Source organism: Geospiza fortis, unplaced genomic scaffold (genome assembly GCF_000277835.1).
Source record: "Geospiza fortis unplaced genomic scaffold, GeoFor_1.0 scaffold53, whole genome shotgun sequence".
Lineage (NCBI taxonomy): Eukaryota > Metazoa > Chordata > Aves > Passeriformes > Thraupidae > Geospiza > Geospiza fortis.
The window spans coordinates 10,739,921-10,765,705 of NW_005054305.1; the positions used below are offsets into that span (position 1 = coordinate 10,739,921).

The 25,785-nt window shown below is 41.4% G+C and overlaps 1 protein-coding gene across 2 annotated transcripts in view; it reads right to left on the bottom strand.

Annotated features, from left to right (window-relative positions):
- The window catches only part of PLAG1 (PLAG1 zinc finger), a 51,176-nt gene that overhangs the window by 8,364 nt on the left and 17,027 nt on the right, over window positions 1–25,785 (bottom strand). For both annotated transcript variants that reach the window (XM_005418323.2, XM_005418322.3), the window contains exon 2: window positions 2,481–2,580. The gene's annotated coding sequence lies outside the window, so the exon portion shown is untranslated. The remainder of the gene's footprint in view (window positions 1–2,480; window positions 2,581–25,785) is intronic.

Sequence of the window (25,785 nt, forward strand, 5' to 3'; positions counted from 1 at the left end):
CAGGGCCCGGGAGGCTGCAGCTGCTGGGACAGGTGGAGCTGGGCAGCTGGAGCCAGGCAGGCACCACCAGGCTGCAGCTGCTCCAGCCCAACGCCACCTCCCTGGAAAACAAACCGGGCTCTTCCCTGCTGGCAGCGAGGGAGGTCGGGTAGCTGGGAGGGAGCCCTGGCCTTAGCTGTCCTCTCACCCCTGCTGGGGCTCAGCAGAGATGGAGGCAGCCAACTGCTCCAGAGAGGAGTGGAGAGCAGTGCCTAGGTGTGCTGGGGGGGAAACTACATGGTCCTCGCAAGTGCCCCAGCATGGTCCTGGAAGAAAGTGAGAAGGAAGGAAAGCCTGTGTTTCCCTCAATGCATGGCAGGACAGGAGAAGCAGGGAGAGGAAGGGGAAGTGCCTCTTTAATGTCTGCATCATAAGAAATCCTCAGACTTGAGACCTCCATTTGAAATGTATATACAGAGTATGTCTTTGTCTAAGCCTTTTCCTTCCTCCTCCCCATTTTCCCTTGTCTTTAGAGGAGGAGAGAAGTACTGGTACACCAAGATGGAAATCTGCTTCCTTTCAACCCTGAAGTCCTTGAATGACAGGTTAAACTACACTACCTCCTTTAAACTAGCAGTTTTGCAAGACCACCTTATTCCCTTAAATTTCATAAGGAAACACTAACTTCTTTTAAAGATACCTAGTGAGAGAAAAGGCATTTCTTTAAGGACTCTCTTGATTTCAGATTTGTCTCAAACTCATTCCCACTCGTGGGATGAAGCCTGGAGACATCAGTTCCATGAGTGGGAAAATGCACAGGTCTTCAAAGTATCAGCTTAATTTTATTTTCTGTCTCATAATCAACAATCTAGTTCACTAATTCTAGTTCACAGGGAACAGTTGTTTGGAGACCTAAGAGCAATAATTTTCTTTGATAAAAGTAAATGAAGATCAGTTCCAAAGACTTCAATGAAGCCACCAATGTAATCAAACGGAGAGTCTGATTCACATCAAAGTTGTGCTATATCTGTGGATTGAAAGGTATTTTTTTTAATATAGTCTTTAATCAGAATCTGGTAATAAAATTTGTTGTTCTGTTAATGAACACACTGGTCTTCAGTGCATATTGGCCTGAATGTAGAACGAAATTTTGTTTTAGTCTAATCTCTCTTGACAAATGAAGTTCAGGGGGGAGAAGAAAAATCCAACCTGACGTATGCTTGCACAGGGTACTTCTATACTACCCAGGCACCTGCATGAGACCCACCACACAGAGCTGAGAGCACAGCAGTCACAGCCCTCACTGCATGGCCAGGGCACACCTACAGCCCCAATGAGGTACAAGGGATCCAGCCCCTCTGCCCCCCCCTGCCAAATCCATACCTAGCCTGAGACAGGGAAGGCAGGATTAGCAGAAAAGGCAAGGAAACAGCCTCCACAGTCTGCTGCACAAGAGTGGCGCTGCTTCAGCTCAGCAGCAAGTGGAGTCTGTGCCCAGACAGTAACAAGAGAAGTGGGGACAGCAGGAAAGATACAGGGAAGGAGGATGAGTCACCACAGGGAGGGAGAGTGGACAGAACCAGGATGGGGGTTAGGGCTAGGGAGGCTCAGGGAGTGCTGCATAGGCATTGGGAATATCTGAGGACATGAGGATAGGGGTGAGCTGGTAACACTGGGGTGGGTGGGAAGGAAGTGAACATGCATCAGGCTGGGGAGATGCAGGATATGAGGCCATGCAGAAGGGTGAATCTGATGTGATGTCAATAGCAGCCTTTGTTATGAAACAGCATATTAAGCTTAACAAATTAACATCTGACAACTTCTCACTCCTTTTCTCATTGCAAAGATCACACTTCAGGCTGAAGACCATCCTATATTCAGGCCAATATAAGATCGCTGTTGTCTTCTCCAAAATTTCAGGTAACCGAACTGCTGTACCAGTCAGAACATTCACAGGGATGAACAATTTGGCTTTTGTTCCTCTACAATCAAAACTAATTAAGCTGACTTTGAACTGTGTTTAAGTGTCCTTAAAAATGCATCACTAGAACAAATATAGTGTGGATCCAATCTTCGACAATGACAGAGTTTTATTAAAAAACACATATGCACTATTATCTCCATATCACTTCTCAATAGGTGAGGCAATTAAGAATGTCAGTATTGATCTCTGAATAGCAAACAACCACTTTTTTTCCCTTTTTTTGGATGTGGATATATAGACTGAGCAATGGAGATAAAACTTTAAAAAAACACTGATCCTCATATATTAAATTTTCCAAAGACCAGCTGAAAGAATTTTGAGAAATATTGCCTGCTTGTGTCTCAACATATTATCACTTAAAATCCACATTCTTACTGGTGCTTTCACAACTGCAGGATGAATGATTATATGCAGTATCAAATATAACAAACACATTACACAAAAGCTTATATATAATACTATTTTTAAAGAAGCATATACTTAAAGAGGATTAAAGCAGCCTCTGTTCAATGCACACCTGATGTTTGCCCACTAAAGTCCTCAGATTTTGGTCTTAACCAGTTCCGCTGACTCTTCTTGGAGGAAACCAGAATCCAGTACTTCCCATTTTTACTGGTCTGAAAAACAAAAGGAACAATGGACTAGACTCCAGCGAAACCAGCGCATTCATAAAGGCTCTGATGTGGCAAGACCAGGGATTGGAAAGAATCAGAAAGGAAAAGTTAAAAGGGACAGATCCAACCCATGCACAGAACATTATATACTGTTAATTATAAACTGTAGGAATCATTCTTGCATTATCAGTAGCAATTATGCACTTCAATTTGCAGTATACTTACATAATTTCAACTAATGCTATGCTGGACAGTGACACATAAAGAGATAAAATTAGACAAAAGCAAAGAAGTTTTCATGTAGTTAAAAAAAAATCCACAGACCACAAATAATTTAGATGTTACAGCAAAACATGTGAAATGCTGGGCCCAGACTTGAGTTTCTTACTCAGAAAGGACAGAGTAAGAGAAGATTCTGGATTAGGCCCAACTTTACTAGAACCTAATGCCTTCATTCTGCTTAATTATACAGGAAATAGCAGCTTAAAAGGTGACCTGCAAAGGAAAATAAAATTAATTTTAAAAGAATAATAAAACCTCTTAATGATGAACATGCTACAGGTAAATCTCAAAGGAGGGCAAGTCTAGGTATGCCTGAGCAAACTGAGAGGGCCTTCTTGGAATTTCCCTTGTACTTCCCTTTCCCCTGCCATCATCCTTTTGTAAATTTGCAGCAGGTCTTCCTTGTCTTGCTAGAAGGCCTCCTGGATGATGCAGCTATACACAGAAAACATGTTCAGTGCCTCATTGTAATGGGGAGGTTTATCCTGTCCAATTCTTCCAGATGTGTAAGGGCAGAGCCCTGTACATACCCCACAGCAGGCTGAAGCTGTTTGGCAGGAGCCCTGCAGTAATGTAATGCCTCTTCCTCCCCCCACAAAACATTTTCCTTTCTGGCTTCCCATTCATTCCAGAAATCATTCTTCCTTTTGATACCGAGTTCAGCTCTGCACAGCCCCAGCATCCTCTGTTGCTGAGTGTGAATGTGAGCAAACAGGTGTCCCTACACACCTATTGATGTCAGAAGTGCTTCAGAACAACCAACTGAAGCTCTCTGATGGCCGAGGAACATTTATGTGGGGCTTTGTACATACAGGCAGGAGGCAGAAACAGCTCCAGTACTCAAATAAAAAGCTCTGTTTTCAACTAATGAGCACAACCCTCACCTCCACTTTTTGGGGTTCCCAAATCACCTTGTTTAAGGGAGAAAATGATGATGACTCCTTACCTCCTCTCCCAGCAAGACCCTTATACATCCATTCCCCTGCAATGCCCATCTCAACGTCTTCCACTATCACAAAGGAAGATTTTCATTCCCCAGATGTTTCTACTGAGGTGCTACTATTGTTAAGTGTTTCTACTAATGTACTACTATTGTTAGGCAGACAATATTAAGACAGATGTATAGATGTAATGGACTAAGTCCTCATGGACTTAGCTCCTTCACTATTCACATTTACAGACTATTTCCTGTTTGGAAAAAAGACCCCAACAAATCCTGTTAAAATATTATCAAGTCCTCTCAGAGGCATTTAACATTTTCTCTTAAATGTTTATAGTCCTCAATGCTCACCGCACATCTAAAGTCACTCTAGCAAAAAGGAGATGACCTCAGGGACAGGCCACTACAGACACGGAAGGAGTATGGAATCGGGAAAATGAAGCAACTGGAACAAGTAAATAAACAAGATAAACATGTGATGTAGCTAAAATGCTGAGGAGAATGAAGGAGGACAGTCAGGTACTCTCATTCATTCATTACCTTACAAATACAGCAAAATCACAATGCAGTGGATCCAGGTGAGGGCAATGCTACACCTACAATTAGTGGGATCTCAGTTTCTACAGGGCCTTTATTATATAAAGAGCTCAACAATGTACACACAAAGGGGCTATGTTTGTATGAATAATGAAAACAGTTACTCCATTTGACAGGATTAAGTGAAAAGATAAAATACTTCCTATTTTTTGCAACAATAAGCATGCTATTGGATAAAAGACTTTTCCTTATGCACAGAAGGCAAAAGTTGTCCATGATAATGCTGATTTCTAGACCACCTTTCTCAGAAGCTTTTGGTGTTAGAAAATGTCTGAGGCATAATACTGGACAAAAATGTATCATTCTCCTTTTAAGGGCTTATAATCATAGTGTCACTAAGCTTTTCACCTAGATGAGGTAGAAAGAATTTTTAATTAATAACAAAGTTCAAATAAATTCTCCACATGAAGCAGAGAAGCATCACACTGCAAAATGCATTGTCACATGCATGTGCCCGAAGCCCACTTGGGTATACAAAACACAACTTCTCTAAATGTATTAATTATTTAATCTAATTGTAAGAATTCTTAGAATTTTTACAATTTACCAGATCTTCCATAATTTGTGAAGCACTAATTTTGCTAAATCTCCAAACACCCTGATAATTCCAGGTTAGATAATATTTCAATTTCAACTAAAAAAAATGCTACAAAACCCTTCGGTGGAAGATAAATAATATAAAAATATAAAATAATCTATTCCTTTTTATTATTAAAATGAGTAACACTTTTTCCCCCAAATTCACAGTTCCTATTCAAAAATCTGATAAGATAGTTACACTTGAAAATATTTTAAAACATTTGATATCTCAACTGAAAGGATATTGAAGACAATACAGAAATATAACCAATAATCCTCCTCCTAACTTGCATTTCATACTTAAGAGGCTTCAAGCACAGTAAAGGAAAACAACAGTTTCATGGTTATTTTCTTTCAAAATAAAAGAGCAATAATGAGAACACAGTACTGAGAACACAGTATTTGTCATTTTGCCTTTTATATAAAACAGCAAATCTAGCTTCAATTCCTGAAATCAATCAGTTTTAAACCAAAGGAAGGGTCCTAGAAATATTAGAATCATAATAATGGTAGAACTCAGTAAGGAGTTAATAGCATTAAGAGTCATCATGGGTTTCAAATATTTCTTTAAGGAAACAAAATGGAAAGCAGTTACTTACCCTACGGAACTGTGATTCTTTAAGCAGTGCTGTCCGCACACATCCCAGGTGAGCACGTACTCACACGGACAGGACCAAGTCCTCTGAAGTCAGTAATGTCCATCCAGGCTGTGCCTGTGAACCACCTCAGCTATGCACAAGGCAAAGGACTCCCCAGCAGTGCCACCACTGCCCCACCTAGCACAGCCAGCAGCTCCCAGCTCTGCCCTTCACTCACACTGTGGCACAAACCCAATTGCCCACACCACTGCTGCCCATGCGCTGCCCCGGCAACCTCCCTCTCCCCTGCTGCTCCCAAACCACTGCTCCCACCTCAGGGATTTGGGGGCTGATGTGACTTGAGCTGGCAAGGTTTGCTGTGGCTGATGAAAGGGAGCAGGGGCATGGGAGAGCAATACATGGGCAAGAGTTGATGTCCTAGCTGGAACTGTGGTGTGAGGTTTAGAAAGCTGAAATATCAACCGGCATCCTAGTTGAGGAAGAAAAGAGGATGAACAAATGCAACCCAAGGAAGCAAGGAGCTGATGCTGCTCAGGGTGGTAATGGAGCAAACTAATCTCAGGATACCCCAGTCCAACCTCTCTCAGGTTTGCCAACAGTAAAGACCCATTCAGAGTAAAGGACAATAGATGGCTCTGGGTGCCTCTCTTGCCCATGTACCAGAAGAGCCACCATTACTGTAGCATAAGTAATGATTTTTCCTCTTTTCTGTACCAGGTGACTAATAGTCTAAAAAGCACTGACAAGCAGTCACCTGACTAAAAAGTACTGACAAATGAAATCTGCTCTGTTGGAGCAATCTGGGACAGCTGGGGGAGCTGAGCTGGTGAAATCATCAGTAAGAGACAGCTGATCTCATCATTGTGGCTCAGAAGAGCCAAAATGACTATCAGACAGCACTTCCATTTGTAGAGAGGCTGTCACTGGAACAGGTTTCCCAGAGAAGCTGTGGATGCCCCATCCTTGGAAGTGTTCAAGGGGACAGGTTGGATGGAGCTTTGAGCAGCTTGGTCTAGTGGAAGATGTCCCTACCCATGGCATGAGGGCTGGTACTAGATAATCTTTAAAGTCTCTTCCAACCCAAACTGCTCTATGACTCCAACTACAAACCCCATCCCCATTCAGCTGGAGCTCTTAAAATGGCACAAATGTTGCCAGAGCTTCTGAAGACAAAGGAATCTAACCCCACATTAAGGTGACAAAAGAAGGAGCACCATGTAGGCTTCTCTGGCATTCCCTGCACTGTGAGCCTACACGCAAGCCTCTCACCAGGCAGTTCCATTTTGTGGGGGAGCAGATTTAATCCTCCTGCTGATTTAGCTGCTGGAAGGGGCTGAGGGCAGAAGTGGCAGAGTGCCTGTACTGCTCCAGGACAGCATGCTGGGACCTGCTGCCCTGCAAGGCTCAGACACCCTTCCTGGATCAACAAAGACCAACGTGCCTACTGCACACTTGTACAGGCCTCAGAGAGAGAGCAGGAGGTCTGACCAGCTCCATAGAAAAACACTCGATTTTTTGCAGCAGACACTTCAACTCAGAGTAGCTGCAGGCAGCAGAAGATCCAACTTCCCACCTATGACTTCCAGAGAGAGAATTAGAGGGAATTCTCCTTCTTAAGAGAGAATTAACTTTCCATAAGGGAGGATCTCAGATGGAGAAGCTGACACCACCAATGGAAACAGTCAAGCAGGTAAGAAAAATCCATGCAAAGATGTTGAAATATCGATGCTTCAACCTATTTAGGGGTGCCTTTCTCCATGTTGAATTAAAATCAAGTCTTCTGACTGATTCAGGGGTCTACATCCCTGCTTGTGCTTGGCAGGCCATTTGACCTGCATTTATTTGAACAGCATGGCACTTTTTAAAAGAGACAGCTGAGGGAGCCTGCTCACCTTTGCTCATACTTAGAAAGAGAATCCTGGCTTTGGTAGGAAGATGCTGATCCTTCCCCATCTGTTCCTGGCTGAATAGGGGTGGAGAGGGAAAGGGGCAATGAAGGTGGTTCTACATCTGGAAACTCAAGCTGAGGCATTGATGCTGGAGGGCAGAAAGGAAGAATGGCCATTGCTAGAGTGAGACAACAGAAAGTGAGTTTGGCCATGAAGTCTGACTGGGCCAGGAGAGGCTCACACCTGCACTTTCACAGTGAAATTTAGTTTTCTGTCTGCTTTTTTGTGTAATTTGGAAGAGATTTGAACAGCAAGCAGCATGTGCAGACACCTGGCACAACTGTCCAAAAATAAGGCACTGCCAAATGGCAGGAGGGACAGATCTTGGCCCCCAGAGCCCTGTCTCTGGCACTGTGGGGCCTTTTGGATGGCAAGGAGTGAGAGGGGAGAGCTGGCAGGTGCCCTACCTGAGAGCAGCTGGAAATCAGCTGCACTTTTACAGCTCCTCTTCTTTCATAAGCTGACAGACAGATGTGAAAAGACAAAGGGGTCCAACACTGAGGCCCCAGTGGGACAAGATGGCATTGAGAGGTGGGTGATGCCACCTGGCCATCTGCATTTTCAGGCAATTGCAAAGAACCATTCAAAGATGCAGGCACTGGCCCTGTGGTACAGTGGTGCTTCATGTAAAGGCAGCACACACACATATGCAAACTAATCACAAAAGAACAGACGGTTTTGCTGCGTGGGTTTTAAAAAATATAGATACAAGGCTGTATTTATTTTATCTTGAACTTCAGGACCTGCTTATAGCAACACAGCTCAATTGAGGGAAAGCCTGCTCCAAGGATTCAAGCTCTAGCCTACAGTGCAGAGGGGTGGCTGAGGGAGCATGGTAGGACAGCAGTGAGAGCATGCACGGGCTGCAGGAAGACACAACCAAATCCCCAAATCCAGGCATGCAGCAGGAGAACTGCCTGCAAAAGCTGCTGCAGGAAAATGGGATGATGTGGGCAAAACAGTGAAAATATCTCTCCAGTGATCTTAGATATAAACATAAGAATGACTTAGAGATAATAACACATAAGAGTTCACCCCTGAGGGAAACAGCCTAACATCTAGAACACAATGAAATAACATAACCACTGAAACTAAAACCAGGTAACCATTGTAGTCTACTGTTAGTGACAGCACATTACTAATATCTACTGTGTGCAGAATGATGATTATGCTGCAAAGAATATAATATAGAAGACAGAAAAATGCAAGATTCATCAATACTAGATTTTATTTAAGGCTTTGCTGTTTTGGATTTTTTTAAACATCCACAAAACAGAGAAAACTACAGAAACTGCAGGCACCAGAGCAGGAAAAAAAATCCCACTCCCTTCAAACCAGTCTGAAATTTGGCTAGCAATGGAAACAAATGCACTAAAATCATTAAACATATTTCTTTTCTTGTGGGTAGTAAATGCAAGGATTTCAGTAATAAACATCTGTTAAATATACGTATCTTTTATTAATTACTAAAGCAAGCACTTGGAGGAAAAAACCCACTAGATTCCTGTGGGACAGTAACCATCATAGAAAAATAGGTATTTATATAGATATGACTATTACGTTTAATGGTTTTTTTCACTGTCATAATTCTATGCAATTCTGAGAGCTGTACTACAGTCATGAAATTTGGACAACTAGCTTTTTAATTTTAGAAAGTAACTCATTCTTATAATATGCTACACTAGAAAGAGGATTACATAACTTTTTTTTCAGAATATAGAAGAAAAAATTCTATCCTGCTTGCCCTTTTTTTTCCCCTTAAGTTTCTGGAAAAGTAGAACATGAACTTACTAATGTTTATTTTAGCATGACCTAATAGTCTGTAATTTAAAGAAAAAAAAATCACAATACCATCCAGCATCTCTTTGTGGGCTTTTCATGTTTCAGATTACTTAGGTCCACTTTAAATCTTGAGAGCTCAGTTTTGGTTACTAAATGTTCCAAAGGATTCCTGGTTATATACTAAATTAAAGGAAACAAGAGCTGCCTAGAGCTAGCCCATCTGATGATTGTGGTTTTATGGACTTTTTAAGAATCTCCATGGCATTGCATAGATGTTTTTCTAAAAACTTCGGAGAGACTGTGATACAAATAACGCTGTTAGTGTAATTACTGTTAGAATTTTTAAAACCTGTGGAAGTGTTTTTGTGTGTTTTGGAATCACACCATCACCACCACCACCACCACCACCCCTCTTCCTCATGAATAATCTGGACCCATTTTTGAAGTAATGATGCTTTTGTGAAAACAAGCTTTGGTTACTGTTTAATCTCCATACTATTTTTATAATAAAATGCAAAGGAAATCCTGGAGATGCACATGCAAGCATGAACACACAACCTAAAGGTGCATGAGATTATACTCTAATATGGTCAGGAACTAATTTGATATTTTTAAGGAAAAGTATTTTCCTTTGCCACAAGACACCTCCAAATGAGCATGGGTGTGAGGGCAAGATTAGTGCTACATCTAGGCCAGTATTCTATCTTCAGTAATAGCCAAAAGTACAGGACAGGTCACAGACGTGTGATATTTCTCTGGTTCTCTTCAGACCACCCACTCCTTTGATGTCAGAGACTTTCTGAACCATATGTGGTTTCTGTTTAGCAACTTTGAGCACATCACCCTTCCAAGCAATAGTCCACGATTCTCCTGGAAACCACATATTTTTTTATAATATCCACAACATATGTTTAACAAGTCATCCCACAGGTCTCTCCACCACTGATTTCATGGAGAACCTCTCATTTTTGAAGGCTCGGAATGTGCCTTCTCTCCTAACTGTGCATGCTTTTGTTTTGAAAGGCAGTGGTCAGTATTCATCTTCCTTGCTCTGCACATGTCTACAACATTGCCCTCAATTAATTACTTCCCCAGACCAAAGTTCCAATTTACAGAAATTTTCTTTAATGGAAGCCACCTATGTAACTCATCATCTTTACTGACCTCCTCTAAGCTGCTTCGAGTTCTAATATACCTTTGAAGGCTCCAGAAATACACACAACACTTGGAAGCAACTTGAACATACATTTTTGTAAAGACATTCTCAAAATTTGTTCTGTACATTTTTACTCTCATTTTTGGATTGTGTTTTGGTGACCAATGAGTTCATGATCTCGCAGGATCACCAATCACAATTCCCAAATCTTATTCCTCAATGGTAATACTCAGCTCAAACTCTTAATCCAATATATAAAAGGGATTGTTCTGCCCAGTTATCCTTCTTAGTTATCATCATAATTTATCTACACTGAATCTTATCACCCATTTTGTTGCATAGTCCTCAGCACTTTAATGTCCTTCCATTGCTCTCTACAGCTAGCCCTCTTCTTCACAGCAAAGTTGCTCACCCAACTGCTCATCCCCTTACTGATCCCATTCATGAACAGATCTCTGGAAATTAACTGGGACCCTCCTTTAACTGAGAACAGGCCTTCTACCCTTTGATGGTACCTCTTAAACTGTCATTTACTTGTGCAAGGACCTCCCCTCTTATATAATCTTAGTTTCCTTAAAAAGTCTTTTTGATAAAGTTCACTTTGATTTTTGAACCAGAACATCTTCTTGCTGATCCTCCCAGAAACTCCAATTGCCCAAGACCAGACTTCCTCACAAGTTCTTCTTTGACTCTTCTCAAATTATCATTCCTATGCAGCTGGCCACCAATGCTATGCTTTATTACAGCATCTAACAACCAAATACAGATTTCAGATTTGCCTGGTACAGGCCTGCCTGGCCCAGACCCCTGAAACCATGATTTTCTATACTTGCATTTCAGAAGATTTTTCTGAACCTGAATACTCGAGCATGTACCATTTAGACAATGTAATTAGGTTGCAGAGCACAAATAGATTGGTGTTAAAAGTTTTGCTTTTTGAGTCACCTAACAAATCATAACTAAAGATGTTTTTAACAGTTTCAGCTATCATTCAAGTAAAAGGGTTACTGTTGCTCTAGTCCTGCTAGTTAACACAAGCTCAAATAAGAGGGGCAAATTGGTGGTTGAAAAAAATCTCAATATGTTATAGAAGCTGCAAGCACTGTGCTAGGACAAGGCTTTCCACAGGAGCTGATTTCTCTCATGATGCTACACTAGATGGTTGAAAAGATCAATTCTGGAACAAAACCACAACTCATGCAGGACAGATATAAAGTGACTGAGAGACAGGGTAGTCTCCCCACTACATAACACCACATCCTGTGTATAGGTGGCAACCATGCAGTAGTGCAAAGCCTGCAGCAGAAGCCCAGTCCTGCCTAGAGTCACACTGTGGAAACAACATTGCCTGGGGGCAAAACCTGTGACAGGGTTTAGCACTGCTTTATTGTAACCTTGGATTTCTTTTAACCATATTATTTATTGGAGCTATTCCAACTGAAATGCTGATGATCCTGGTTGCCCTGCTTCCTCAACCTCTCATCCCAGCCCTCAAAGAAAGGCAACAAGTAAGAAAGAGTGACCTATTTCCAAGCAGTCACTTCCAATACAACCTACAGTCAAGGAACTGCTGTTCTATCTGAAAAGAACATACTTCACAGATTATTGTAGCTTTACAGTAAATAGGAAGTGCTACATCTAGCCATGATTGCTTTTGCCACTACTGCTACAACTGTGATGCTGGATGATGGTACCAATGACCTTATGAGCTAAAACACAAAAGCCTTAGGGAAGGTTAACTGAAAATGCAGAATACTTAAGGTAATACCAAAGCAAATCCCTCTTCAAAGGTGCAACCAGTGAGCCTTTCTGAAGCTGCACAGCACAGACACCAAATGTATTTCTGACTGTTCATGTACCAGCTTTGTGCAATGCTTTTAGTACACACCTAAATAGCTTACCCTGACTAGAGTGACTACTCAGAGCCCCCACCATCCCTGTTGCTACCAGAGCATCCTTGTGAACAAGTTAAGTACATAGAGCTCTTCATTTGTTCCCATTTTCCATTTGGCATGTTGAGCATTCTGCTCCAGAGCACGGTGATGCCATGCAATGCAATTTGGGATGCATATCTCAAGGCCTAAGAATTCTGAGATTTGATGCCAGATTAGTGAACAACTAAAAGCAGTCATGCATAATTTAGAGCTACACAACTGAACACTGTAGTGGGAGATAAGGCAGGCAGTTAGTATCCAGAATAGCCACCCGGATTACAATATTTGGATTCAGGTGACCAGAAACAACAACTGGATCAGTTTCAGCCAGCAAAGCCAGAATCTGCTAGAAGTCCACAAAGATTTTGTCCTGGAGCTACACCAACAGAAAACCATTTTGGGAGCTCCTGTCAGCCTGATGAAATGTCCTAACGATGTGGTCACCAAACAACTTTACCTTTAACTCACAAGATAATCATCATGTTATCGGCAGGACAAGCAAGCCAGGAAGGCTAACAGTAGCACAGGATTTCTCCATGTCATGTCAAGGGACAGGGATAGGGTTCCCTGCTGTCACAGAAACAGGCTGTGAAATGCATACATGTTCCCTTACTCTGTCCTAGCTCCATCCCCAAACACACTGGCTTAAGACTATCTCAGTCTTGCAGGACACAGTTTACCACAGTAAGCATTCACCAACACTGGCTGATCTACAATGAAAGACCCGGATTTCCTGAAATGTAAATTTTATTCTCCACAGTCTAAGACACCAGACTACTTAGAAGCTCTCTTTTTTTAAAAACAACTTAGTAGACTCTGCTTCCCTGATTTCAAGCCTACATTAAGTGATGTGAGAAAAACACATGCAAGACTTTGCCTCGAACAGCTGCAAACTGCTAGTAGGGCAGGCTTCCAGAAAGGTGGAAGGAAGATGGTGACAAAAAAGATGGAATAAAAATAGTCTTATGACTGTATGGTATGCATCAATGTTTCATGCACATTATGGGAAAAAATCCTGGAGGGCAGATGGAAACATGAAATAGAGATGCTTTTGTGAATCCCAGAGAATGTCTTCCTCTAAAGTGCTCTCTAACAAGATGCTTGGGCTCCTTTCACACTGTGGGAAAGTAGCTCTAGGCTAGCAAAAAAATTTCCAATCAAAAAGGTATGTTTAGTTTAATTTTATTTTTAAAAAGTTGTGAAGAGATGAATTTTACAATAGTTGTGTGTTCAATTAATTTTTCAAACAGGTGTTTAGACAAATGGATTTATTTACTGATTTAGCTGATGGTGAATTTTTTTCAGTGAAAAATAATAACCTTAAAAACAAAGCAAGTCTTGCACAGAGTGCTCCTCTAGATGGTACACACAAGAATCAGAGTAGTCAGGAAACATTTCAGCTCAACTGACATAGTGGTCTCAATCTGAAATACTTTCTATGTTTTGCAGGGTGTTGGAGATAAAATACTTGACCAGTGTTCTGTTAGAACTGTTTAGGTTTAGCACCTTTGCACTGCCTGTTTCTTGTCCACTTCCAGAAATGCATAATCCATCACAATCTTCTGGGGGTTCTCCAGGAAACCCTCCTTTCACCATTCTGCCTTTGCTAAGCTGACAATTTCAAGGTTCAGATCCACCTTTTGTTTATCTTCTGAAATCTGATGGCTATCTTTTAGCTATTAATTCCCTCTTCATATGGGCTGCAGTGTTTTTATGTGCTAAGAGAAATCAGAAAAAATAAAGATGTTACTAGTCACCCCACTCAATACAGAGTCTATTTTTGTACTGCTAACTAGCTTCTTCCTTCATGACCACATTTAGATTCTTTTCTTCCAGTTTCTCTTTTCACCGTGTGCCCTTCAGAACTGCAAGATGCTATCCAAATTACTTCCACATACTACATATGCTATTGTAGGTTTTACTGAGACATATGTAATGGGGTAAGTTGGTTGCTATTGTTTCAAAACTTGAAATGGTCAGACATTGTTGGATAGGGAATTTGAGTATAAAGGGTTCTGCTTTTGGTCGTTTGTTGGTTTTTTGTTTGGTTTTTAAAGAAAAAACTAGTATGCATTGCATATTTAACTGCATACATGGGAAACTAGCCGTCCTTATGCTGAAGGACAGCACTCCCTAACAAATTCCTGGGAGACCTACAGACCTCATTTATAAAGACAACAGGCAAACTGTGATAATGCACTGCAAGGTTACCTATCAACAAGCTTCATCCAGGAGTGTCAGAGGACCATTTCTTTAGAGGGGAAAATAACCCATACCCCAAAACAACCCAACGCCTCCTTTACCGGCACTTTTTGTGTCAAACCCCCCCTCTTACACACTATTTTCACTCCTTTTATGGCTTCTGAAGATTACTGTAAAATACACTGTGAAGGTAAGAAATTTCTGTTGCAGCTTTTAGATCTACACAAGCTCATTTTACTACACAGAAAATACAGAATAGCCACAGAGCTCAAAATTCTTTTTGTGTACTTCACCTTGAGTGAAGATTGAGCACAGAAATGAAACTGCAACAGCACGGCTTTGTATTTGAGACTGCTCTAGGATGAATAAACACTGTGAGCACGACTAAGGTCTGGAGCAGGGGGGCAGCATAACCAAAGCTGGGGAAGGCTGTGATTAGCGAGGAGGAAATGACAGATCAAATCAGTAGAGAAAGGAGGCAGAAAAGTGTGAATCATGTCTGGGACTTGGCACAGCAAAGAAATACATCATTAAAGCTTTGAAGTAAGACTGATGAGACGATGACATTTCGCTGAGGGGAACAAGAGTGAAGAAAAAAGCATGCAAAACTATCAAAAAGTGTGATTGAGAGCTCTTGCAATTGTGGAGTCAGGTACTGGACAAACTACAAAACATGAGTCAGCAGCACAGATGTGACAGACCGACTGGGAGGAAGGCAAACCAACACTTGCTACGCTGAAGGATGTCACACAGGAAGGGGTGCAGGCAGCAGCAGGAGGAAGCAGTCCCATCCAACACTATCCATTCTCTATGTCTGTGCACATCCCCTGAACACATTACTCCCTCCAGCCTTCAAACTATCTCCCCTCGCACCCAACCTGAGGAGCAGAGCTCCAGGGAGCATGGAGGTGAGCCATGCCACAGCTTCAGCTCAGCTGGGACAGGCAACTCCTTGCTGTGTCTAACTGGGCTGGGCTGCTTTCTGCCTTCCCCACAGCCTCAGGACCCCCAAAGCAGGGAGCAGGCAGTGAACTCCATGGTGACACCAACACCAAGAGAAGGGTCAGCACTCTCCTTCTGGAGATCTCTAGGTTTTCCCAATAGGGCAAGGTAGATAAGGGACAGAGTTGCAAAGATTTGGACAGTGAGGATAACTGATCTGGGCAGCTAAGATAATTTGATGCTATTCCTCATGAAATGGGTCTTTTACACAGAAGGTACAGAGCACAGAGAACAAGGGGAAGGAGTAGACATGGGAAGTATCAGGGAGCTGATACAGGAAAGTTTCTGAGAAGTCCTTCCGTACAGCTGGACTGGTAAGAAGGCAAGGCTAGCTGAGCAAAGACCAGGGAGAGGGGTAGGAGACAGTAAACGTTGATATTCTGGATGACAGAGTAAGAGAAATGAAAGGATGGAGGGACAGTAGCTGGAGTGCAGAAGTTTAGAGATGGTCAGTAAAGGACAGCACATCTGTATGGATGAGGAGCTCACAGAAAATAAATGAAACAGGAGTCTGACATAAGTTTGAGAATGGCTAAGTTAAATTGCAAGGGAAAGGCTGCTACCTGAGTGATGGAGCGATGCTCCAGAAAAAGTAGTTTAAACCCTCCTGTGAAGTTATTTTGCAATTGGGCATGCAATACTTACCAGATCAGTTTCCTCCTCCAGCCTCCACAGGATCCTGTAGCTGTTTCTTGGGTATTGTTCACAGCTGAGCAGACACAGTGCTTTGCAGATGACCCAGGCCGGGAGGACACTATGGTATAGGTGAGGCTACAGACTTTTTTTTTTTGCTGGTTTGTTGTGTTTTTTTTTAAAATTCATTTACCTCAGGCCTCTGTTGTGGCACTGTGTACCATCTGAGAGAAAAGAAATATTCACTCCTGGATTTGGTAGCAATGTCACTTGCAAAACCACAGCCCTGAGCATGTATGAGGGCACTGATCAAGAATCCTGCTGAGTTTCTTTGTCTTCTGCTATATCCTTTGTGGTCTCTTGTGCTGATTCATTCCCAAGGCCAGGTCCAGGTGTGTTTTCTCTCCTTCATTTATGTATGTACCTGTACCTGCCCATCCCATTATGATTAATATCCAGGCTCAGTCATATATGAACTGGAGGCCACCAGAGCCTTAGCAGACCCTTCAAAACTAATATATTATTATAACCAACTTTCTTACAACCTCCACCACAAAAAGCAGCACTCTTGCCTACCTGCCAACATGTATGGAGCATCTACCTCTACTCAGAATGATCCTGGAGTAAAGCACAACATGGGTAGTAAGCCAGGTGGGAAGAAATAAGAACTCCAGCGCATCATATACAATCCAAAGAAACCTTGAGTGGAACCCAGCTCGCCACAACAAGCATTTACTACAGTAAATACTCCTTTGTGATGCAACATTGAGAATTCAGTTCAGCATGGACACATGATGCTGTAAGAGGAACTGCACTGTATTCAAGGTAACATCCTACTGGGGACTAAGCCATAGTGAATTGGATTTGTTAATTATTTCTCAATAATCATCGGCCTAGAAATTCTTTCTCACGTCATCAATTTTAAAGTTCACAAAGGGACAATCCTACCTATTGTCTGCTTGAGTGAATCCTATGTTTCCATACTTACAAAACGAAAATAGAAGTAAAGAACAGAAATGCAGTGAATTTTACATGCAGTTTCTGTTTGTTAGAGAAAAATATTTTTCAGCATATAATAAGAATTTCCTAATGAAAAAAAAACCCCAACAACAAAAACCCCACAATGGGTTATTCCTCATCCTATACCTTTAAGAGATTACTCTAACAGATAACACAAACAGATTTGTAATTACTATATTCAAGCATCTTCTATAAGCCACTAAGACATCAAAGGAATGGGTCAGATGGATATGCACATTTCAGATCTGCTAAGTCCTGGTCCCATCTCTCTCACATACCCTTCTACAACTTTGAGAAAAGCAGCTAAGGCATATCAGCTTACACACTTTTATCAATTTCCAGTCCTTGCTTAAAGAAAGAAACAAAACTACTTAACCAAATCCAGCCTACCTCTCTGTCAAATCTTCCCTCCTCTCCCAACAAGACCCATCCATTCCTTGTTTCTAAAGTGCAGCCCCAACTACCATGCTCTTTCAGAGCCACACTCCTCCTTCCAAGGCTTCCCTGCTCTGGTGGCAAAACCCAAGGAATCACTTCAGCTCCTTGCTGCCAAAGCAGGTAGGTCACTGTGCATCGCAAACTGAGTCTTGGAGATTTCTATCAGATGCACAGGCTGTTCTTTGTTTACAAAGGCTTGGATATTAAGAAGACACCACTATAAAAAGGAGGAGTATTTATTTACAGATATCATTAGCAATTTACAAGAAAATGAAACAAACAGGTCACATAGGAACAGCTGAAGCACTGAGCAGCTAACTGGATGTTTCAGCTATCGAAAATTCAGTATTGCATCAAATGTTGTAAGAGAGCGACAGATCACAAATGCCAAGTTAGTCATTTTCAGTAACAGTTCTCATGGAATTTTTTCCTTCTAAATAATCAAAACAATTGGTCATTGGTCCTTATAAGGAAAAGTGCCATACCAAACAGAATTTCATAAAATACAGCTGTTTTAACTTCACAGTTCCCTCCAGCATATCCGCAGCACCTGAATTTTGAAGCTGCATTTTTATGCTTGTGTCTTTGTTGTTTTGGTTTTTAATTTTTATTTTTTTAACAAGATAACAAGATAAAACTATTAAAATTATTGGCAGTGGAGTAACTTGTTCCGATTCAGAGTAACAGGTTTCATCTGTTCTTATGATAGAGAGCCTCAATAAAGCCACAGCATAGCAAATTTTAAACAAATAAACAGCCACAACTTGTTTTTTAACAGCAAAGTATTAGCCTGTGAGGTTAATTGCCAGAAGGTAGCTTACAGTCAGACAGACAAGATTTACATAGATAACTGGGATCATCCAAAATTAGAATATGATTTCAAGAGGGCTTCAGGAAAAAATAATAGCAACCCTCTTTTTCCAGGACAAAACACAAATCAGCAGAGAGTTAAATAAGAGAGGGCCTTCTCCTCTGTATCTTACAGTTATACCTGTATCTTACAGTTATGCCCTGAGGCATCTGATAGCACCTAATATCAAGACAAAATACAGGACTAAACAGAACAGTAGTCAGAATTCCTGTGTTGTACCAGATCTAGAGAGGATAACACCTTTGTGGACTCCAAACAGCAGCCTCCCATCTCCCCAGAGCATCTTTTAAAACACGCAGTTGAGCTTGCCTCGAATATAGCAAAGTATAAGTTTTAAAACCTCGGGCACTGGGATACCCGCCAAGTCACAACAAATATGTATACATAATCTAATGTACTTAAATTCAGAGTGGAAACTCAGTGCCCTTCAGGTATATCCCTCAAGGCTACGAATGTATGCTTGTCAGACAGGATGAAGTTTCCCTGTGTAAGTAATAACTGAGTGCTTCTGGCATCTAACCACACCTCCGAGGTTCATCCAAACCCCAAGATCAGGGAGGGAGGAGTCATCAGCATGCAGGTGAGGAGGTTTGGAAGTAGGGGCAAAATGAGATTAAGGAAGAGGAAACCGAGACAAATTACAGTGGATTAGGAATAACAAGGCTCTCTTAATAAAACAGTTATAAGAAAGCCCTCTTTTCCCTTCACCTGTAGCAGATGAAAAGTTGGTTAAAAAAACCCCCAAAACAGGGATTCCCATGAAGAGAAGGGAGCCTAAAAAGTGAAACAAAGCAAAGCAGAGGCAAAGCAGCAGAGTTAATGAATTGCAAGGCAATGCTGCAGACAGGATTTTTCACATCATTGGTATGGTCACCTTATCTTAGGGAAAAGTGGCTAGAAAGAAAGCCAATGAAATCCTCTGGAGCCTGTAAAGGCTTCTACTGCAAAAAATAAAAATAACAAAACAAAAATCAAAACTGTTTAGGATACAGACAAATGTAAACACACAGGGGCATCTGTTGACAGCAAAAAGCAGTAACTGTTGTCTTCGGAAATGATGAAATACAACTATTTTTCTTTAAAAGCAGGTGACTGACATTGAGTATGAAATTTCATACTGCACTTGTTTCTGTGACCTATGAACCCTCTGCTAAGAGAAGCTAAACAACTGGATAAATTTTAATAAGAGATCTTTGCATTTGGACCCTAGAATAAAGATTTCACTGGCAGCCTTACTTCCTACCACTAACCAATCTCTTAAAATATAGTATCTACTAATCCCTTAAAACACTTGGTTTAATGGCATATGATAATAACAGCTTTATCTGAAGCAGATCTAGCGTGTTCTATGCTACTTATTTTAGCAGGTTTTTTTTCCTTTTCTTCCATCAGACAATGTTACAATTACAAATTTCAAACTGCAAACGCCCTACTTATTGAAATCTGAGTACCAGAGGGAGGAAAGTGAGATGTGGAGAATCATGCTCATTCCATCAGTGTTTGTAACTGCCCACATCAGCAGTCTTCAAGAAAAAAAGCAATACCTGTGAACACGAAGCAGGGATTCATGACCAGCTAAAGCTGGGTAATACAGTCTGACAGCAGGGCAGCCACCCAAGCCTTCTATCAGTAAGAACACATGAAAAAGTAACACGCAGAAACTCGGCCGTAAAAATGACATTTCTTTCCTGCCTCCTATCACCTCACAGAAATGTGCCAGAGCAAAGGAAGGTGTGCAGACCGTTCTGCAGGAAGAGCTGGAAGCTCATCTTACTAAACCACACTTGCTACATATCGTCAACCACACACAATACACTTATTTATGACCTGCAGCTTCCATCCCTCTCCCCAAACTCACCCAGTCCTGCCACCTTGCACAAGCTGCCACCATGACTAGTGCTGGGGGGAAACATCTGCTAAAGAAAAGGGTACAAAACGGTCAAAAAGAGCTAGGGTTATGCAAATGAATGGCTGAGAAAAAAGACTCACTACCAAAACAGGTACAATAAATGGCCTGATGATTTCAACATGTTTCTTTCTGAAATAATTTGCTTCCTTACCAAAGCAGGGGATGCTTTTGGAGGAGGCTTTCCCAAATGAAAACACAAAAATGTATCAAACATTTATGTAAGAATGTATCAAACATTTACATACTAATTTCTCACTGCTACCCTATACTTGTCACCACAACTTTGAGGTTTGTACACAAAAGGCTGCACACGCCAAGATGAGGGCTGATACTTCCCTTGAATTACACACAAACCAGCACTCTGAGGCATCAACTTTTCAAAACAAAACAAAACTCAACACAAAACAAAACAAACCCCTGAAAAAACTGCTCAGAATAGATATAGCTACAGTAAAGATAATTGCTGTTAGTTAACCTCAAGGCCTGATCCGTCATCAGATTTGATAGCTGCCTTGGCAAGCAACTTCAGCAGTTACCTTCTCATCTCTGGATCTAATCCCAAAAGCAAAGCAGCCATCTCCAGAATTAGGTAGCTCCGCCTAAACAAGCACCTTGTTTACTGGGTCGAGCATAGGCAGAGGCAACCATGCCCAGCCAAGATGCCAAGCTGGCCCGACACAAGCCACCCCCTTGCTGGAAGCCAGACCGTGCAGCAGAAGCAGCTGAGCTTTTCAGCTTTTCATCCATGAGCAGCTCAGAGGCAGGGGTAACAGCTCTGGCACAGCATCTTGGCTAATGCTTTGGGATCAGAGATGGACACATCTGTCCAGCTGTCATGCTGAAGACAGCACACGTCAGCACTCTGTTAGTCTGCCCAGAACTTAGTTATTTTCAGCATGCCTCCACACTGACACAGTTCAGGGCTTCTTCGTCCTTCCCTTTCCCCTTACTTTCCCCTTTCCCTTCCCTTTCCTTCCCTTCCCTTTCCTTTTCCCTTTCCACACTCTGTGCCAGGTCAGGGACCTAAAACATTCAAGTTAACCACAGAGAGCTAAAACAGTCAAATTAACTCTACAGAAAGAATTCCAACCATTTCCATGCAGTTTCTGGAGTGGTTTTGTGCCCGCACAAGAGGAGATAGAGAAGAGCCACCTCACGAACAGGGATGAGCAGTTTGGGATTCCCATATCTCTAGCCCCAAGAGCATACACAGATTTCCTGCAGTCTCTTGGTACTAACATTCAGAGTCAGGAACAGCAGCAATTTCAGCACCCTGCTGAACATGGGGATTTGGCACCAGCTCTGTCCCGCAGACCCAACATCCAAGAGGAACCAACCTGATGGAACAGACTGAGCACAGCAGACTAATGGAGTATCACAGCACTGTAAGATGCTCTCACCTTAGTAGGGGTGATGAAAGGTGCTGAATGACCAAGTTCAAATTATTATTGGCAGTGCATAGATCTCCTTGAATAAACTTGGTGCGATCTAAGTCTGTCAAACATCTACAATCACAACAGGGAGAGCCCTGGCAAACTGTTTGAACTCACTCACTACTCCTCCTAGAGTGAAAAAAATGTAGAAGTTTACAGTCCTCTGCACCATAGATGGCTGTCAACAACAGAGACCAACACAGGGCCTTCTGAAAGGTGAATTTAGGAAAAAAAAAGCATCTACCACACTTATATAATCTTATCTTTCATATTGAAATACTATCTTCTGATTTAACAGGAGGCAAGGCTGTGATGAGATGGAACAGTCTCACAAGAGCATCAAATCCAAGTACACACTTTCTGCCTCATTTCAATACTGAGAAAGGTGGAGAAAAGTTATCTGGACGTACAACTAATGATGATAGCATGGCCTCTTGCTTGGAGCACATTTTCAATGAAAGAATGAAAACATGAAGGTAAAGAAAAAAAATCAAACAAAATGTCACATGATTTTTAAAACCATGAACCATGTCAAATACCCAGCTTTTCTTCAACATTACAGAGTCTTTATACAAAAGAAGCACAACACTTCTAGTCTCACTCCTAAGGAATATATTACACTACCACCTGAGCAGTAATTTGTTGAGCTGAGAAGAGTTAGTTCAAGAACAGTATGACAGGAAAAGCAGCCGACCAAGAGGAGATGACAACAGATTTCTTTCAGAAAAAGGTGGAAGGATGTTAGCTAGGGACTTCTGCCACGATTGGTCTTTAGTCTTTTTTGATTCAACACTTCCATTTAGGATTTTTTTATGCCTTTAAGTGAGCACTACAAAAACATGCAGAAAATATGAAACTAGGAGGTAGCAGAAGTACAGTGCAGACTGAAACAACACTAACACAAAAATCTTGTAACAAATCTTAAGGACAGAAACAGGATGAAAAGGAACAACAAACAACAGAGTAATGCTCTCAGAGACAGTGGTTGCTGCTGAGAAGTGATGAACTATTAGTTGGAAGCAGCAGAGAAGGAAAAAATTTGAGTATAACCCTCCTATAAGCAGCTAGTAAAAGTCACTAAAGAAAGCTGTTTCAGAAGAAATAAAATATAATGATTCAAAAAAAGCAGCTGTATTTTCAGTGCAGGAAGGGATAGAAAGACACCACCATAGCGGACTACCAAGATCTCACTAGGAACACCATGTATAAATCTAGTAATACATATTCACAAAAAACTTATCTGGGATAGTACAACAAAACATCTGACCAAAGGAAAAAAAAAAGACTAAAGTTCTTAATAAATAAACTGAAGAGACAGTCAGTAGGGCTGGAACAAAGAAGTGGAAGTGTAAGCTTATCAAAATAAGTTTAGGCTGGAAATTAAAAGGCTTTCTAGACAACACAACACTGCTTTCAGTTTACATGGAAAAAACTTCACTAGCTTGCAAGTGGCTCTATATACGTTCACAGAGACAGACGTGGTTTCTGTGACAGCGAGGCATCTGGCTCAGCCAGGGTGATTTGTTCCAGTTCTGGGTGATTTGTTCCGGTTCGGGGTCCCTGAATACTCATTGCAACACAACGATGGTCCTTGCAGGCCAGAGCAAAAGTCCATCAGCCCAGCAGCCTTGCTCCAGGAACAGCCAACAGCAGATCATGAGGAAGACAAAAGCACAGTATTTTGGGGAAGCATCACCACTTGTGATTTAGGGACTTAGCGATCTAGACAGATTTAATATCCGCCCTTTTCCACTATTTTGGCAGCTCTCTCTCATGCCCATGTAATCTTTTGTACCGACAACATCCCATGGCAAGGAGTGCCACAGCTTAATTTCACATTTTATTAACAACAGCTCTCTATTAGCTTGTTCTGAGCCCATTTCCCACTATGTCTTTTTCCTCTTAGCTAATGATTTTGCTCACCCTTTATCCCATCAATATTACTCACGGTTCCTTTATCATTTTGTCTGTGATATGAAACTCTGTGTTCAGTGCTCTCCCTTTTGTAGTCTCTTACAGAGCTGAAAAGTCTAAACCAACTTAGGCCTTCCTTGCATGGAAACTGTTTCACTACTTTTTTCATTCATTACCTTGTCCTGTATCTTTGCCATGCTACATACTGTATTGTAGCTCTTGCACTGTATTGAGGAGACACGGCACCAACTGCCGCCTGTCTGATTTCTTTCCTAAAAATTAATTCCCACCATGCAGTGAAGTACTACAGTAAGCCTGACATCGACACCAGGCAAGAAAGCATAAACTTCAATGAACAACTGGGGTGTGAGTAGGAGGACACAAGAATAAACATATCAGTGAAGAAGCAACATAGTTTAGAAAAGGATGTCAAACTCCAAGAAGCAAGTGGAGTTTCTGGAGAAACCAATACACATGCAGAAAAGGGAGATGCAAATGAATAGCATGCAAGTACACCTCAGCTGAAGTGGCTGGAGAGACAGAAAGCTGAACAGACTGGCAGCTCTTCCAATGAAATAGCTGGAGATGTGAAATTAAACAAAAGGACACAGGTTTGAGAAGGCAATGCACCTGCCTTTTAAACATATCTGCAGTTTAACTCCTTGCAACAGCATGTTTAGACACTTCATCAAAGCCCAAGAGGTAACACAAAAAAGTTATGGAAAAAGTCCAGCAAAGGTTAGTAAATATAAACTCATTTTTGCTTAGCTCAGGAAGCCTTTGACAAGTGGATTACTCAAGATCAGGAGAACACTCTGGGAGTATCATCCCTATTCCTCCTAAATTTTCATGACAAAGTAACTTTAGTTTTGCCAGTGCCAGAAACAGAGCACCAGGTTTTAATATACACACAAGTATAATTATTCTTACTAAATAAAATGCAAGCATAGAATTTGATCAGCATTTATCAGGTTAAATAAAAGTACTGTCATATCAGGCCTTGATCAGGCTGCAAAGCCCTCCTGTAACAGTCCTTTAGCCACCTTGATTTCAAAGCAGGAAAATTCCTCTGTTAATTTGCACAAGAACCAATGCTGCTGTCAGTAAGTACAAATGTGAACTCAAATCCAGTATATTTGACTATTTGCAGAATGAGTGGGATCACATTTCACCATGCTGCCAAACACTTGCCATTGTATGATAAACTCCTCTATTTAAGCCAACCTACAACTTTGCCAAACTGCCATTGTTTGGGCTGAAATTTTACAAATTAGTATCTGCTTTCCTGTTTTGTTTCTTCAGTTTTTATTCATTCAAAACAGTGCATTTCTAAAACATAAAGTTTAATAGAAAAAAAAGGTTTTATTTGTGTCAAAAAATTCTGGCACACATTTCCTACTTTTCCTTTTCCTTTGAACACCTTTCTTTGAGATGGAGATTTGAAATTAGACAGGGACAGTGGTGTAGCTGTCATTCCTGTGAACTCTACCCGAATTCAGCCAGTTTTCTAATTGCTTATTCCACAATCCCATTAGTAACTCAGAAATCAACGTTTTGAACGCTGTCCTAGAGGTCTCAGATTCTACTAGAGATCTCTGTGTCATTTAAACTAAATGCTACAGAGAAGGTCATTAATTTTCCCAGTCCTTGGCATGTGTCTACAAGGAGTGATTTGCAGAAATACTTAGTGCCTGAAGCTGAAGCAAAAGGCAGTGAAAGCTGCATTCTAAACAGATTATGAAGACAATGGTTTTGAAAAACTCTGCCTAGTAATCTCAGAACAGGTTCTTCCAAAAATTCCACAGAAATCTGATTCTTAAATAAACAACTAAAAGAAAAAACCCCACAGGAATAATTTACTTTATTCTCACTGCATTTTATCCTGTGCATGCACTGCAGGCTCTCCTCCTTTGGAATCAAGGTGCTTTACAGTGTAAGTATCATAATGCAGGTTGGGCAGGAGGTGTC